At 36.3% G+C, this 13,418-nt stretch overlaps 1 pseudogene; it reads left to right on the top strand.

The window, feature by feature from the left end:
* Positions 1-6,377: 6,377 nt before the first annotated feature.
* Positions 6,378-7,393, top strand: LOC125265842 (annotated as a pseudogene).
* Positions 7,394-13,418: the final 6,025 nt, after the last annotated feature.

A 13,418-nucleotide genomic window follows, 5' to 3' on the forward strand; every position in this document is an offset into this window, starting at 1 on the left:
ATAATGAGAAGATCATCAGAAAATTAAAAATAATGTGTAATTTGTATTTGTGTATAGAGGGTCACCATTGGTCCAATATTTTTTTTTCTTTAATGAAAAACATGGTAAGTTTTGCTGAATCTATGTTAAGTTTAAATAAAAACCATTGGATTTGTCAATAAAATATGACTCTTCATTAGTGATGCTGTTACATTTTATTTCAATGGCCTTGGAAAAAAATGCATTCAACTTTGGGAGAATGTGTTAAACTATATTTAAATAGTAGCACAATTATAATACTGTATTGTGTGAGATTATGTAATTCAAAGTACAGTAGTCAACATTTGAAGTGGATCAAAAAAGTTCAGCAAAGTTGTCATAAGAAGGTTTTAGGACAACTTTGATGTTGACTATATTAAACAAAATATAAGTAATAACAAAGTGTATTGTTATTGACTGCAAAGTGTGTATTTTTTAGTATTTGGAGTAAGCCAAAGGACTGAGCATAAAGTACTACTGTAAAATAATCTATTCATTGTATATTGCTTGTGTGTTCGGAAGACACTCGTATTTAATTTATAATGTACTTAAATCACAAATAAAGTGTACTTATAAGTATACTGTGGCGAGGGGGGCGTGGTTCAGCGAGGTCTGCAACTGGAGAGAGTGTCGGGAGACGCGTGGTAAGCGAGTGGGTTAAATGTAAATTAAGAACACCTGTTTCTCATTCCAGTAATTGGCGCGGAGACAGGATAAAACGTCTCCCTCTCTCTCTCGCACACTCCTGCTTCTCCTGGCGTTTTATCCTGTCTCCGCGCCAATTACTGGAATGAGAAACAGGTGTTCTTAATTTACATTTAACCCACTCGCTTACCACGCGTCTCCCGACACTCTCTCCAGTTGCAGACCTCGCTGAACCACGCCCCCCTCGCCACATATACTTTTATGCGTTATAACACAAATTAAATAGACTTTAATATCACTAATCAAGCATGTAATTAGTTCCTACACAGGCATATACTTAAAGTGTACTAAGTATACTTGAAGTTGTTCCAATTTAGCACACAAAAGTACACTAAATATACTTAAAGTTGTGTTTTAATATAACTTAATTACAACTAAAATATAATTGGTTGTTTCAAAATAGCACACTTTAAGTTAACTAATCAGTAACACACTTGAAATATACTAATAATTAGTCTTGCTGCAAGTATACTTAGCATACTTTTTTTTTTCACTAGGGTATGCTTTCCACTGTTTTTCTTACCATTATTTATAATTGCAAGAAGTGACATTACATTACTTGTATTCTTTTTTTTTTTTTTTTTGTATTTCTTGATATCTGACTGTTGAATAAAGAAGCAGAATAATGTTAGGATCATCAATAAATATAATTTGCAACAGTATAATCAGTTACTTTACAATAAACAGACAGACATGCATAAATGCTAACAAGTGTCATTTATTATTAAAACAAACTGAAACTGATGTTTGATTTTGGCAGATCGACTCCTCCCATCACAGTCACATCATCAGTGATGCTCCTCCCACACTGGGCTTCACAGTCAATTAAGCCCCTCCCACTGCAACCATGTCATCAGTTAAGCCCCTCCCACTGCAATCGTGTCATCAGCAAAGCTCCTCCCACTGTAATTCCCCAATAAATGCTGGGATATTCCCATCAGACCAGCATCAGGAAGAGCTGAAATCTGCAAAGACTGAGTTTATTAAAGAGGACAGTGAGAACATGAGTGATCCAGAACCCTGCAGAATGAAACACACTGAAGATACTGAAGAACAAAGAGGTTGGTGTTTATTCTTCATTCATTCATGATGCTGAACAACATTCATGTTAGAAAGATTCAAGAACTTCTGCACATTTAGATAAACAGTCAAACTGAAATGGGTACAAATGTTTGTTTTCAACAAATGGTCAGTAAAGAGAGTTTCAGAAACTTTCATATTAATTGTCAATATTAACAATAATAACAGCAGGAGGAAATTGGCACAATAATTTGTTCTTTGTTTTAATGTTTTAAAGTTAGTTTTAGTATAAAATATTGTAATTACCTCAAGCTTCAGTTTTTGGCTTCTGTTTTAGTCTGAAAATCTTATAGTGACAGTAGTGTCTCACAGTAATGTGTGTCAGGAGTTATGAAAATGAAACACCAAGTGAGTCGATATTTTAATATGAATTATGAACCTCAGCTGCATCCACTGAGAAAAAAACTAATGGTCTTAATGAAAGCGATTGACTAAACAATGTCCCTCGTGGCTTTTAGTTCAAAAGCATGTACATTTTGAGAAATATTGATATATTCTCATATGTTTACATCAAATTTCTGTTATTCAATTTTTTACTCTTAAATGTGGCGATGTGAGCATTATGGAGCGCTATTATGTCTGTTCCATTCATACTGGAAGCCAGAGGGAACCCTTGAGCAGAAAGTCAGAGAGTGAGACTTTCATTATTTATATGACATTGCAGAAATTTTTATATTATATTTTTTTGTTCTGAAGCCACATCTGATCACAGAAGGTGGTTTAAAACACTTGACTTGCATTAGAGTGAGTTAATTTGGAGCAAAAACATGGTTTTAATCTCATAAAAATTGTCGTGTTTTGATGGTGTGCTAAGCTAACATGCTAGCTAGCCCTTATGCAGCAGTTTGAATAGTAAAGCTCATTTGAATGTTTGAAAGAAGGTGAAGTGAGAAGAAACAAAAAAACAGTGTGAATAGAGAGTCATCAGTAATTACAATAATGACAAAAGAATTATAATTAGAGCCATAACCAAGACGGAGAGCTGTGAATGTGTGCAGGAGAGACTGAAACTGAATGGGGCAGTTTGCACCACAAAACAATAGAGACACTGAATAGATGCTTAGAGGATGACAATAAACATCAGTTAGCATTTTAGATGTTTTCTCAAAATTATCTTCAGATTTGAAATAGAATATTGCTTTAGCTGCAGTGCATTTCTTGACTGAAACAAGGCTAATTTTTTTCATAAAGATGTTTCATAAATTACATTTCTAATAATATTTAAGCTCTTCATAACTATTTTTATTAGCGACTGATGACGTTTCACAAACACAAGAACGCATATTGAGAATACCTTTTGAGCAGCAAAAAACACTGGTCTGTCTGTCTGTTTATCACAGCTCACGCACAACAAAATAATGATTTAATTTAGGCAAAGCAAGGCAAGGCAATTTTATTTGTATAGCACATTTCGTACACAATGGTAATTCAAAGTGCTTTACATAAAGAAGAAGAATAAAAATAGAACATAAGGAATAGAAATAACAGTAAAAACAGAGAATTTTGCTATCTGGATGGATGACCTAGGAAATCTCAGGGAGTTTTTTTTGTTGTTGTTGTTGTCCATCAGAGTGGATCTAAACAGATCTATCCATCGGAGCAGATCTGAATGGATCTTCCTGACACGACAGGACTGCTACCTGTTAAGGCACTTCAAAATGATAAACAAAGTTTCAATCTCCCCTTTTGCCAAGACACCTCAAACTGCACCACACAGCCCTAATCCCCCTTCCGGAGATAGCTTATCTATGCAACGCAGTTCAAATTTCCCCTTTGGAAAGTGTCCTGACTGTAATCCAGAGATATCTTAATCATGCACCACAGCTCAAATTTCCCCATGGTTTTTTCCCTTATCCAAATTAACAAATTTTAACCTAATCACAAATGCTTTCTTCCTAATTCTCCCATCTCTTTCAACCAGAAAGCAATATTTAAAATGCATTAAAAGTTAGAATAACAAGATGATACATAAAAGATGATTTAGTTGTTGATGCTGATTTAGTTATTGTCTTTACATGGCTACTGAAACTCAGGTCTGACTCCAAAATCACACCAAGATTCCTGACTTGATTTTTAGTTGTTTGACCCCTAGAGTGAAGGTATGTGTTCACTTTGAGAACTTCATCTTTGTTTCCAAATGCAATGACTTCAGTTTTGTCTTTGTTTAACTGAAGGAAGTTTAGGCACATCCAGTTTTTAACTTCATCAATGCATTGGCACAGAGAGTCAATGGGGCTGTAGTCGTTAGGTGATAGGGCTAGGTAAATCTGGGTATCATCTGCATAGCTGTGATATGCAATTTGGTTCTTTCTCATTATTTGGCTCAGTGGCAGCATATATAGGTTGAACAGGAGGGGTGCAAGTATTGAACCTTGAGGGACTCCGCATGTCATGGATGTCCACTCAGACTTATGGTCACCGATACTCACATAATAACCTCTCCCTTCTAAGTAAGACCTGAACCATTTAAGGACCATCCCAGAAAGCCCAACCCAGTTTTTATTATTTTATTAATTTAATATTTTTTTACACAGCGCTGGAAATCTTTTATAATATAAATGCAGGATTCTAGTGATGTTCGTTTGAGCTCTTTTGTATTGTTTTTTTTCCTCAAATCTCCCTCTTACTCATTCTCTCTCCTCTATGTTATAGCCACGCCCCCTAATGCTGATTGGTTACGAGATTGTTGTTGGTGTCACCCGACTAACTTCCAAACTGTGTTTTTCAAAATCTACTTACTCCACCTTGAAGTTCTCACTACAGAAACATGATATTTGTCTATAATGTTTTCAAAATAATAATTGAAGATCAATGATCCTCATTCATAGAAAGTTTCAGGGACATTACTTAACATTCATTAATTTATAAAAAGGCATCAAAGTGATTATATAGCAGTTATCTAGTTTCTGCTATTACATCAGGGCTCACTTTTATGTATACAGGTGCTGGTCATATAATTAGAATATTGTGAAAAAGTTCATTTTTTTATTGTAAATTATTTTAAAAAATGAAACTTTCATTTATATTAGAATCCCTACATGTAAAGTAAAACATTTCAAAAGTTTATTTATTTATTTTTTTTTTTTTAATTTGTTGATTAGAGCGTACAGCTAATGAAAGTCCAAAATCCAGTATCTCAAAATATTAGAATATTTACATTTGAGTTTCATTAAATGACCATCCCTACAGTATAAATTCTGGGTATCTCTTGTTCTTTGAAACCACACTAATGGGGAAGACTGCTGACTTGGCAATGGTCCAGGAGACAATCATTGACACCCTCCACAAAGAGAGTAAGTCACAGATGGTCATTACTGAATGTGGTGGCTGTTTACAGAGTGAAATATCAAAGCATATTAAATGCAAAGTTGACTAGAAGGAAGAAATTGGGTAGGCAAAGGTGCACAAGCAACAGGGATGACCACAAGCTTGAGAATACTGTCAAGTAAAGCCGATTCAAACACTTGGGAGAGCTTCACAATGAGTAGAATGAAGCCAGAGTCAGCGCATCAAGAGTCACCACACTCAGACATCTTCAGGAAAAGGACTACCAAGCCACTTCTGAAACAGAAACAACGTCAGAAGCATCTTACCTGGGCTAAGGAGAAAAAGAACTGGACAGTGAACAGTGGTCGAAAGTCCTCTTTTCAGATAAAAGTAAATTTTGCATTTCATGTTGAAATCATGGTCCCAGAGTCTGAAGGAAAGACTGGAGAGGCACAAAATCCAAGCTGCTTAAAGTCTAGTGGGAAGTTTCTGAAGTCAGTAATGATTTGGGGGGCCGTGACGTCTGCTCGTGTTGGTCCATTGTGTTTTATCAAGTGCAAAGTCAATGCAGCCATCTTCCAGGATATTTTGGAGCACTTTATGCTTCCATCTGCTGACAAGCTTTATGGAGATGCTGATTTCCTTTTCCAGCAGGACTTTAGCACCTGCCCACAGTGCAAAAACCACTTCCAAGTGGTTTGCTGACCATGATTATTACTGTTTTATTGGCCTTTCAAGAGAAAGATGAGAAACAGTCGATCCAACAATATACAGATAATCTGAAGGCTCAATAGTGCCTCAGCAGTGCCACAGGCTGATCACTTCCATGCCACACTTCAACGATGCTGTAATTTGTGCTAGGAGCAAGTCTTTTGCTGTAATATGTGCTGCCGAACAAGTATTGAGTGCACAAATGAACATACTTTAAAGAACTTGAACTTTTCTGTTTTGAAAATCCATTTTTTGATTGATCTTAGGAAATATTCTAATATTTTGAGATACTGGATTTTGGACTTTCATAAGATGTACGCTCTAATCATCAAAATTAAAAAAAAAAAAAAAAAAAACTTTTGAAATGTTTTACTGTACATGTAGGGAATCTAGAATATATGAAAGTTTCATTTTTAAAAATAATTTACAATAAAAAAATGAACTTTTTCATGATATTCTAATTATATGACCAGCACCTGTATATGTATATTTCTTTCTTTGGATTATTTTGATGTACTGAAAATAAAGGATTTTTTTCTTACATTTTAGATATGATTAAAGAGGAGGAGGAAAGTGAAGAACTGAGTGAAGTGGAGGAGAAACATCATGTCAAACCTGGAGAAAAACCTTTGAGTCGCTCAAAGACTAAAAAGACGTTTTTAAAGAAAAGAAGAGCCAAGAAATCTACAACCTGCACTCAGTGTGGAAAGAGTTTCACAGCTAAATATCTTGAGCGTCACATGAAGACTCACAATGGAGAGAAGCTGTTCACATGTGATCAGTGTGGAAAGAGTTTCACAATTAAATATGATCTTAAGAGTCACATGAGGATCCACACTGGAGAGAAGCCATTCACATGTGATAAGTGTGGAAAGAATTTCACAACCAAACAACATCTTGATGTTCACATGAGGATCCACACTGGAGAGAGACCGTTCACATGCACTCAGTGTGGAAAGAGTTTCACAACCAAACAACATCTTGATGTTCACATGAGGATCCACACTGGAGTGAAACCGTATGTATGCAGACAATGTGGAAACAATTTCATAGCCAAACAAAGTCTTAAGATTCACATGAGGATTCACACTGGAGAGAAGCCGTTCACATGTGATCAGTGTGGGAAAACATTTAATAGGGCATCAAGCCTGAAGATACACCTGACAGTTCATATGAAGGAGAAACCATATTCATGTTCTGTGTGTGGAAAGAGTTTTTCACATCTGGCAAATTTAAAAGTACATCAGAAAATACACACTGGTGAGAGTTTGTGTGCTTTGTGTGTGAGAAGACTTTTACTACAGGGAGCGAATTAACAAAACACCAGAGAATTCACACTGGAGAAAAACCTTACAAGTGTTCACACTGTGACAAGAAATTCAGTCGTTCATCATCTCTGAAAACACATGAGAGGGTCCACACTGGAGAAAAACCTTACAAGTGTTCACACTGTGACAAGAGATTCAATCGGTCAACAAATCGGAAAACACATGAGAGGATCCACACTGGAGAAAAACCTTACAAGTGTTCACACTGTGACAAGAGATTCAATCGGTCATCACATCTGAAAACGCATGAGAGGATCCACAGCAGAGAGAAGATGCACACTTAAGTTAGGGCTGGACGATTATGACCTAAAATCAAAACCTCAATTAATTGAACATTTTGCCTCAATTACGATTAATGAACAATTACTGTGTTTCAGTTATTGTATCTTTGTTTATTAACATTTCTTACAGATTTCTGCTCATTGTAAATCAGATAAAGATAAATTAGCACACAATACCAGTACATAATGAGAGCGATTGCGTGTGTGAATTAGTCATACCGTCTCTATTAATTGTGAAGCTGTGGGTTGTAAACCCTAGTGAAAAAAAGTATACTTTATTGTCTTTTAAATATATTCCCTTTTTCTGTAGTACTTTGCAAATACAACCCGAATTCCAGAAAAGTTGGGACATTTTTTTAAATTTGAATAAAATGAAATCTAAAAGACTTTCAAATCACATGAGCCAATATTTTATTCACAATAGAACATATAACAAATGTTTAAACTGAATTTTTTTTACAGTTTTATCCACAAAATGAGCTCATTTCAAATTTGATGCCTGCTACAGGTCTCAAAAAAGTTGGGGGGCAACAAATGACTGAAAAACCAAGAAATTTTGAAAAGATTCACCTGGGAGAACATCTAGCAACTTAATAAGTTTATTGTTATCAGGTCTGTAACATGATTAGCTATAAAAGGGATGTCTTAGAGAGGCAGAATCTCTCAAAAGTAAAGATGGGCATAAGCTGTCCAATCTGTGAAAGAGTGCATAAAAAGGTTGTGGAAAACAATGTTCCTCATCATCAAATTGCAAAGGCTTTGCAAATCTCATCATCTACAGTGCATAACATCATCAAAAGATTCAGAGAAATGTATAAATATCTGTGCGTAAGGGACAAGACCGAAGACCTTTACTAGATGCCCATGGTCTTCGGGCCCTGCATCAAATCATCGGCATGATTGTGTCAATGACATTACTAAATGGGCCCAGGAATACTTCCAGAAACCACTGTCGTTAAACACAATCCGCCGTGCCATCTGCAGATGCCGGTGTAACCCAGTTACAAAATATTTTTAAGAAGTAAAATAAACACTTTTATTTCTCTCTTTCCCTTTCTAAGCCAATCAAAATGTTGTATTGCCTTTGTCCCACCCTGCTGCATTGTCCATTGGTTGAATCAGCTCAGTGCCGATCCATGTACAAAAACAGATCACGTCTGATAGAAAGAGTGAGAGCACATTTTACTGCTGATCAGAAAAAAGTTAAATATATTGTAGAGAGATCGCAGTGGAGCGGCATTGATTGTTCATCAGTTTAATCAATCAGGTTTCCTGCATATCTTGGTGAGTTTTGTTAATTATTTTGTCATATTAAGTGATTTTGATCTGATTAGCCTACGAGGCTAAACCATGTGCTATGTTATTGCGCAACATGCGCTATTGCATCATAATCATTCGAAATCATAACAACTACTCTAATTTCAGTGAAATGTTTTTTTTGTTCTATATGAAGCTCTAGAATGTTCATTATTTGTAATATTTGGATTTAAGTATGCATTTATGCAGACTGATGTTCTAAATGAGGCTGCAAAATATTTTTTCTAGTTTTTGCAAGTGTATATTGAAAATAATACATATTGAGTGTTTTATTTCTTATTCTTTTGTACTGTGGGATCTATAGTACAATGTTTTCAGTTAAGATGATGTCGTTTGATTATTTTATCGGACCAATTCATTGAAATGCATCAGTATTTAATTGATGTTTTCATATACAATGTTCATATATGTAACATATATAAGTTATCTTCATAGAAATGATTGTCATTAGGCCTAATTGATGTTAATGTTTAAACAAATGTTTTACGGTCACCTGTTTTGTAAATTCAGGTCGGGTCTTTAGTAACGAGAGGATTCTGTTCGTTGATCGTGAGGGATGTGAAACCTTAGATGGCAAGTCACCCAAACCGGATCTTCTAGAGTCTATGTGAACTTGAACTTCAAACCGTGAGGAACATTACGTGGTAGGACTGTTACCAACAAAGAGTCTTACAGACATCGGAGGACATTTTTGATTTTGACCATTTTTGAAAGACTGATCGTGCACTGGTCGTGCATGATACACATACACTGATAAACACACACACCAACATTAGTTTAAAAAGGGGGTTTTATTTCATTTTTATTTGTAAGCCGACTACATTCTGTTGTGACTTTGTACAATATAATTTTCTTACTAAAGTTACATTGAAACTGTTACAGTGAATCTGTCCATTCATTTGTGTTGCAATGTCTGAACCTCTTACAAACCTAGAGTTGTGTATTTACCTATAGGTGGGTTACACCAACTAAAGCTCTATCATGCAGAAAAGAAGCCATATGTGAACATGGTTCATTCTTGATGGAAATCACGGATGCCATGTCCTCCGGGTTAAAGAGGAGGAAGACCTTCCTGCATGTTATCAGCATTCAGTTCAAAAGCCAGCATCTCTGATGGTATGAGAGTGCATAAGTGCATACGGTATGGGCAGCTTGCATGTTTTGGTAGGCACTATGAATGCCGAAAGGTATATAAACGTTTTCCAGATGGTGTCTATTTCAGGGAAGGCAGTGTATTTCAGCAGGACAATGCAACCACATACTGCAGCTATTTCAACAGCATGGCTTCGTCGTAGAAGAGTCTGGGTGCTGAATTGGCCTGCCTGCAGTCCAGATCACCTATAGAATCATTAAACGAAAAATACGCCAAAGATGACCACAATCTCTTCAGTAGCTGGAAACCTATATCAGGCAAAAATGGGACCAAGTTCCAACATCAAATCCCAGAAACTCATTACCTTGATGCCCAGGCGTCTTCATACTGTTTTGAAAAGAAGAGGAGATGCTACACCATAGTAAACACACCCCGTCCCAACTATTTTGAGACCCATAGCAGGCATCAAATTTGAAATGAGCTCATTTTGTGCATAAAATTGTAAAATTTCTGGACGTGGCCAGATGTACTAAGCTGAGTAGCCTAACTTTTTCCTCAAAACCAGTCAGTAACGTATTTAGGCCTGGACGACATGGGCAACGGCCCAGTGCGGCATCTTGCCGGTGGCAGCACGGGGTACCTGCGCAAGAAAAAAATACAAATGAATGCGCAATCGGTTTCATTTGCTCATTTGTACGTTTCAGATGGTTAGTTTAGTGTGGTTTAGTTGTGGTTTTATCTCCACGGCAACAACACTTCTAAAATAAAACTACTTCCTGCTAGCAATTTCTCAACATGAGTGTACATGGCTTTATATAGACGTGTGCAGAAGCTATGATATATATATATATATATATATATATATATATATATATATATATATATATATATATATATATATATGTATACAGGGCTGTTGAATGCTCAAATCTGACTGGTTGACCAACGTTCTAAGATGTGCAGTTATTTTCAGGGAAAAACACGGGTAAAGTAGTTCTAGCAGGTCTTGACCGCATTACAGTTCCATATCACTTCGCCAAATGATTTCAGTTATCTCAATAGGTCCTTACAGCCTACAACCGCAAAAGATTATTATACAAATTATTTCCATGTTTTTTGCAACAAAATATTTTTGTGTGTGTGTCCTGAAAGCGCATACTCTCTCTCTCTCTCTCTCTCTCTCTTTCAAACGTACACACGTACTGTATAGTACACACACTCGCACAGATCATTTGGTAAGCCCTGCTCTGATAAATTAATCAGTAAAATAGTTTAGCAACGTCAGATACATGACTCACCAGTGAGGTAATAACTGTACACTTCTTGAGATAATTGCTATTAGTAGAGACACTGCTGCCGTGAGAGATGCATAGGCTATACTCTGGTAGGCTAATTCACATACTGTATGCTGCTTATTCTCTCTCTCTCTTAACTGTGTTAATAACTGTATCAATGGTATAATTCTGCTATCAAGGCTCAAGCCTCCGTTACAAGATCTGAAATTACATTTTAAAATTAGCAACAGAGGCTTGGGATGAGATGCTTAAGAAATTAGTTCCACACACAAGAGTGTTTTAAGGACAAATGTCTTGAAATACTGGAACAGTGTCTTGAGGTGTGGTAACCATAGTATAAGCAGAATAATTGACTCTGGTCCTTTGAATTCTTAGAAAATAACGCACAACCGAGGTGTAATGGCCACATGAATGGCCGCATTTCCACCTCGGGTGTGCATTATATCCTAAGAATTCAACGGACGATTTCAAAACACTGCTTCATGAAGCTTTGAAGGTTTACGAATCTTTTGTTTTGAATCAGTGATTCAGAGCACGTATCAAACTGCCAAAGTCCCGTGAACTATTGAAGTTTGAAAACACTTATGATGTAACGAAGCCTCGTTTACTGAAATCATGTGACTTTGGCACTCTGAACCACTGATTCGAAACAAATGATTCATAAAGCTTCAAAGCTTTATGAAGCAGTGTTTTGAAATCGCCCATCACTAGATATTGTTGAATAAAGTTGCTATTTTGTTAGTTTTGGCACACAAAAAGTTTTCTTGTCACTTTATAATATAAAGGTTGAACCATCTGTAGTCACATGAACTGTTTTTAGTAGCTTTAGTAGCTTTGTAGCTTTCCAGCAGTAATAGGCTATGCTACAAATTCATGCTGTTGCTTGATTAAGAGCAACACTTTACATAAAAATAGCGCACATAAGAAATAATGGAGCTCCATGTTGACAGAATTACAAGGCAGCAAGGACATAATGTGCACACTTTGATTGAAATTAGATAAAGTCTCATGTGAACAGTCCACCAAATCTTTCAATCAAAATGATTTTAATCGGAATGACAAAAAATTGTACAGACTAGTGAAAGGGATTTGCCGTTAGCACTAGACCCGCTCACTGTGATGCAGGAGCGACCAGCCGGCAGAGTTTGGTCTTAAGCCTGGGATACACAGCACGATTTTAGCAATCCTATAAGATCATTACAAATCACACCGTGTGACATGGATCTAATAAACTTGGGTACGACATGCATGTAGACTGTACGATGATGACACCTATTGACTCGTGAGCTACGATGCAGGTTTCTGTAGAAGAATAAAACGTCATCAGCATGTGCTAGTGGTAAACAAAAGGCCATGTTGAATCACACTTTGGTAGTAGTTTGTATGTGTGCTGAAAAAAAAGGAAGCAGCGAAAGAAGAAGGGAAAAGAGTTTGAGGTAAGCAGTTTTAAATTTTAGTACCATGTCGTGTTGATTTTGTGTCGCATTTTTATTGGCTGGTCAGTAGACGTAGGTTGTAGCACCAAACACGCTGGGCGTTGATCATGCTGAATTTCTGACATGATCATAGGCTATCTTTGGTCAAAAGACCAGGAAAACGGCCGTCTTTGAACCTCTCTCACTGTACAACATAGAACCACCAATTAAGAGCCACGATAACAGAAATCTCCACGATTGTTTCACGATGGCAATCTTTTGTCTGGGACAGCCAAAAATCATGCAGTGTATCCCAGGCTTTAAAGCTTTCTGCGAATGGCTATGTTCGCAAATTTGTCGCAATGAAATGATTAAGTCTCAATTTAGAGCATATGCATGAGAATACAGGACAAACTGCATTCCGTATGCCTTTCATATGGAACGCTTCATACGGTATGATTCCATATTATACGGGACGGTTGGCAACCCTACCTATATGCCAGTGTAACGAGTGTAAAAACAGCATTATTATTTTCACTCAAAATCCTCAATTGTTCTGTGTGTGTATATATATATATATATATATATATATATGATATATATATATATATATATATATATATATATATATATATATATATATATATGAATGATTCTATTATTTTAAATAGATTGTTTGATTTCATTGTAGCTACTGTCTTTTTGATTTAGTTACACTGGTATGCATAGTTTTGGAGTTTATATACGATTGGTAATGAAGTGTACTGGCCCTTTAAGAGACGGTTAACTTTAGGCCAGTGTTGCCAAGTCCGCTTATTATAAGCGACTTTGGGCTTGTTTTTCTGTAAAGTCGCTTACAAATATTGGTAGTCGCGGGTCGCGTTTTTTTTGGGCTTGTTTCTAAAGTG

The sequence above is a fragment of the Megalobrama amblycephala genome, linkage group LG1 (genome assembly GCF_018812025.1).
Source record: "Megalobrama amblycephala isolate DHTTF-2021 linkage group LG1, ASM1881202v1, whole genome shotgun sequence".
Lineage (NCBI taxonomy): Eukaryota > Metazoa > Chordata > Actinopteri > Cypriniformes > Xenocyprididae > Megalobrama > Megalobrama amblycephala.